Source organism: Hipposideros armiger, unplaced genomic scaffold, assembly GCF_001890085.2.
Source record: "Hipposideros armiger isolate ML-2016 unplaced genomic scaffold, ASM189008v1 scaffold_1155, whole genome shotgun sequence".
NCBI classification, from domain to species: Eukaryota; Metazoa; Chordata; class Mammalia; order Chiroptera; family Hipposideridae; genus Hipposideros; species Hipposideros armiger.
In genome coordinates this window covers 177,161-182,474 of record NW_017732505.1, presented here as the reverse complement: position 1 = coordinate 182,474, position 5,314 = coordinate 177,161, and the positions used below count along the sequence as shown (strand labels likewise).

General features: G+C 44.5%; 1 pseudogene; it reads left to right on the top strand.

The window, feature by feature from the left end:
- The first annotated feature begins 381 nt into the window (after positions 1 to 381).
- On the top strand, positions 382 to 815 carry LOC109376588 (60S ribosomal protein L26-like; annotated as a pseudogene).
- The last annotated feature ends 4,499 nt before the right edge of the window (positions 816 to 5,314 follow it).

The window sequence follows — 5,314 nt, the reverse complement described above, 5'->3', positions numbered from 1 at the left end:
CCCCCCAATTCCCCAATAAAAATCTTTTAAAAAAATTTTAATTAATTAGTTTAAAAGAAACAGGGAGCAGAATGGTGATTGCCAGAGACTAGGGGATGGGGAAAATGAGGAGATGTTGGTCAAGGGTACAAACTTTCAGTTATAGAATGAGTAAGTTCGAGGATCTAATATACAACAACATGGTGATTATAGTTAATAATACTGTAGTGTATACTTCAAATTTACTAACAGAGTGAATCTTAAATGTTCTCACCACAAAAAAAATGGTAACTATTTGAGGTGATGGATGTGTTAACTAACTTTATTGTGGTAATCATTTCAATATATATATATATGTAGCTCTTCCCTTCTGCTGCCATCACTTAAGCGCCAGCGGCCAAAATGAAGTTCAACACTTTTGTGACTTCTGACCGAAGCAAAAGGGTAATAGGTATTTCAGTGCACCTTTCCACATTCACAGGAAGATTATGTATTCTTTTTCCAAAGAGCTGAGACAGAAGTACAATATTCAATCTGTGTCCATTCAAAAGGATGATGAAGTTCAAATCATATAAGGATGTCACAAAGGGCAGCAAATTGACAAAGTGGTCCAGGGTTATGGGAAGAAATACATCATCTACATTGAACAAATGCAGCAGAAGAAGGCTAATGGCACAACTGTTCATGTGGGCATTCACCCCAGCAAGGTAGTTATCACTAGACCAAAGCTAGATGAAGACAGTAAAAAGATCCTTAAATGGAAAGCCAAATCTCGCCAAGCAGGAAAGGAAAAGGACAAATATAAGGAAGAAACAATTGAGAAGATGCAGAAATAAAGTAATCTTATATATAGCTTTCATTAAAAACTGTTAACATGAAAATACGAGTGTGTGTGTGTGCGCGCATTTGCGTGTGTGTATTAAATCATCATGTTGTACACCTTAAGTTTGTTCAATTTTATTTGTTGATTATATCTCAATAAAGGCAGTGGGTTATGTCATAATTAAAATAGCCAAAGTTCTCTCCAGGCCAAAGCCCTCCCTGACCTCATCTCCTCCCTGACACCCATTCTTTTCAGCCACATGGGTATTCTCCTTGAATTTCTGCACAGCCCACTTCCAGGCCTTTGCACTGTCTGTTCTCTCTGCCTGGAATGCCCTTCCCTACATGACTCACTTGCTAATTTACTTCAGATCTTCATCATAACCTCAGAGAGGCCTTCCCTGGCCAGCCTCTCTAAAATGATGCTCCTACCCTTTGCTATTCTCTCCCCTACTTTGTTTTTCTTCGCTGCCCATGTTGCATTCTGATAAATGCTTATCTGGTTGTTGTCACTCTTCCCCTAGGAATAGGAGCTCCGTGAGAGCAGAGCTTTGTCCTGCTCATTGTGGAATCCCTAGCCCATGACACAGGGAACATTTCTATCCACCTTATTTTTTTAAATGCATTTGACAGTAAATTGCAAATACGAGGTATGACAATTAAGTTTGCAAACTCATCCTAGAAAAAGTGCTACATCCCTCATTGCTGAATATCACAATGGTCACTTTCGAAGTACTCCCCTTGGGAAGCTGAACTGATGCCAGTGCCTAGTCCACCCTTCAAAGCCATTTTGGAACTCTTTTTCTGGAATGGCCATCACAGCTGTGTTGTATTACCCTTGATGTCCTGAATGTCATCAAAATGTCTTCCTTTCAATATTTCCTTTATTTTTAGGTAAAGAAAGAAGTCATTGGGGGCAAGGTCAGGTAGTAGGGAGGGTGTTCCAATATAGTTATTTGTTTACTGGCTAAAAACTCCCTCACAGACAGTGCCATGTGAGCTGGTGCATTGTTGTGATAGCAAGAGCCATGAATTATTGGCATAAAGTTCAGGTCGTTTTCATCTAACTTTTTCACACAGCTTTTTTAGCACTTCCAAACAGTAAACTTGGTTAACTGTTTGTCTAGTTGGTACAAATTCATAATGAATAATCCCTCTGATATCAAAAAACATTAGCAACATTGTTTTGACTCTTGATTTGGACTGACGGAACTTTTTTGTTTGTGGAGAACTGACTGACTTCCGTTGTGCATTTTGATGCTTTGTTTCAGGGTCGTATTAGTACACCCATGTTTCATCACCAGTGATAACCCAGCCCAAAACATCGTTCTGCCTCTCCAAAAGGTCTTGGCAAACTTCAACTCTCCTTTGCTTTTGTTCATCAGTTAGCTCCTTCGGGGCCATTTTTGCACACACCTTTCTCTGCCAAGATTTTCAGTTAAGATTTTCCTAACTGTTTCTCTATCGATGTTTACTTGGTCTGTTATGCTTCTCACAGTCAGCCGACAATTTTGATGCACAATTCGACAAATTTTTGCAATGTTTTCGTCCGTTCTGTTCATTGCTGGCCACTCTGATCTCTCTTCATCGTGAGGCGTTCTCTTTCCTCAAAAAACATTTAATCCATTTGTACAGTGGTATTTTCTTCACAGCATTACCCCCATAAACTTGGACTAACATGTCTCTGATTTCACTTCCACTCTTGCCAAGTTTAACAAGAAATTTAATGTTTGTTCACTGCTCTAATTCAAGTTCAGACATTCTCATGACAGCACACAAAAACACACAACAATAATGAACACCACTCAGCAAGGCACCGCCACATGTCGATATGAACACAGCTGTGAGACACTGATATACCAAGGTTATGAAACCTTACTGGGCTGTTTGTACAGTGCTGCCCATGTAAGAGCACGGTGGCAAGTTCGCAAACTTAATTGTCAGACCTCGTACTTAGCAGGTGCTCAGTAAATAGCTCTTGAGCTACTGAACACAGATTCAAATTGACCATGACAGCCGGGTCTGCTGAGCCCTAAATGCACAGGGTGCCTCCCTAATTTATTCAAACAAGTGGGCAGACCTTTACACATATTTTCACCCCCAAAATGCTACAATAATAATTTGGCCCCTTTATGGCAGGCTGTTTACCGGGTGGTGGGAATGCAGTGGTGACCAAGATAGATTCAGTTCCTCCCTTTCCAGAGCCCACAGACCAGGGAGAGGATACAGATATGAGACTCATAGTCACATCAATAAATATACAACATTCCCCCCTTACTCACAGTGGATACATTCCAAGATCCCCAGTAGATGCGTGAAACTGTCCATAGTACTGAACCTTATATATACAATGCTTTTTCCTAGACATATTTACCTATGATAAAGTTTAATTTTAAAATTAGGCACAGTAAGAGATTAATAATAAGTAATAATAAAATAGAACAATTACAACAATATATTGTAATAAAAGTTATGTGAATATGGTCTCTTGCTCTCTCTCTCTCTGATAACCAATCTGATAACGGATGGCTATTAAGTGACTAACGGCTGGGGAGCATATACAGTATGGATACACTAGACAAAGGGATGATTCACATCTCAGGACAGCAAGAGATTTCATCACTCTACTCAGAACGGCACGCAATTTAAATCTTATGAATTATTTCTGGAATAATAATTTATTTAACATTTTCGTTTAACATTTTCTGGCTACGGTTAACAGCGGGTAACTGAAACCGTGGAAAACGAAACTGTGGATAAGGGAGGACTACTATGTCCTGACAATCCGTGCAGTGTTGCCAAAGATATTTGTATTGGGAGTGAACAACACAGGGCCTACATTAGACTGGGAAGGGCCAAGCCGTGATGTGGTGAAGATGGAGAGAAGATGGTTGAAATGGGGCTGAGGGGTGTGTTGGAGTCAGGAATAAAGGGCTGCAGGAGGATGCCCCAGGCTTGTGAACAAGGCAAAGAAGCCTGGGAACAGGGCAGGAAAGGTCAAGCGGATACGAGGGCACATGAGGCAAGCAGTTTGGGGTTTATCTTGAAAGGTTTGGGGCAAAGGCGGGAAAGGGTTTGATTTGAAATTGAGACACATTTCTCTTGTTGCCAGGTTAGAGGGAGGGAGAGTGGAGGCAGGGAGATCAGGGAGGAGGTCAGAGCAGGGGTCAGGGGGAGAAGATGAGGCTGGACCAGGGTGAGGCCATCAAGAGGAGAGCAGGGCCAGGTGGGAGAAAGGTTTGTAAAGCTGAGTCTTTCATGGGACTAGGTAACTTACTGCCAGGTGGGGGATGTCCAAGAGGACCCTGAGGGTCAGGCTTGGGTGACAGGATGGATGCTGAGGCCATCACTGAAATGGTGAAAAGTGTCAGACTGGGGAGCTGGGAGCTCACCCTGGGGACAGTGGGGAAAGCTAAGGTCAAGCAGGGGAAGGACAGAGACAGAGGTGCATTTCAGAAACATCCCTCTGGTGGCTAAATGGAAGATGGGTTGGAGAGAGTGAGAGTGGAGGCAAGGAGGCAATGGAGGAGGCCAGGGCAGGAGGCCAGTGGAAAAGGATGGGGCTGGACTCTGTGAAGCAGAGAAGGGGCAGGTGGGAGAGGAGACATCAGAAGGCTGAAAGGACAGGACTTTGTGACAAGCTGTAGTGATACCAACACATAAACAGAATGGCCAAGAGCAGAGAGATGGGTGCCCAGTTCCCACCGCCCCCCACCCCCCAGCATAGACATCCACGCTTACAGAGACCCCCCACGTGCAAAACACATAGGGGCATGAAAATGGACACATAGCAGAACCAACACACAAGCACTGGATCTGCAAGGAGCAGGATACACAACCTCACCAGAGGGAGACCCCAATGCAAGAGCACAGAGAGACAAACATGAATGTAAAAAAATAAACGGTGCCTTGTCAGCTGTTGTCACCACAGTCACCATATGCAAAGAACTGAATGTGCACTAACCCAGGACATCCTCCCTCTAGTCTGGTAAGTGGATCCTATTCTTATTCCCACCTTACAGATGGACAAACTGAGGTCCAGGCAGACCAGTCACTTCCAAGGTCACACGGTTCCTGGTAGGGCTGGGTTCCCAGCCTGGGTCTTTGGGCACCCCCGTGGGTTGCGTCCACAAGACAAGCTGGGGTCCCGTTTCTGCACCCATGTGGGTCTTTATTGCATGAAGCTCTGGTTTCCTGGGAGTACCCTGAGGATACCCCTGGGATGCCCACTCAGCAGGTGTCTCCTGGTTCTGGTTTCTGAGGTTTCTCCAGGAGTGGAGTTCCTGACCCAGCTTGCCTTCTGAATATGTCCCGTGGGCCGGCAGCGTGCCCCTGCATGTCTCCTCCTGTCCCAGCCTCTGTGCTTCCATGACATATGTGTGTGTGTGTGTGTGTGTGTGTCCTTGTCTGAGGAGGAGCTGTGAGTGTGAGGGGAGTGCCTGACTGGGGCTGGGCTAGGGGTGGAGGCCGGGGAGGGGGGCGTCACACAGGCTGAGAGGGGAGTGGAGTTCTG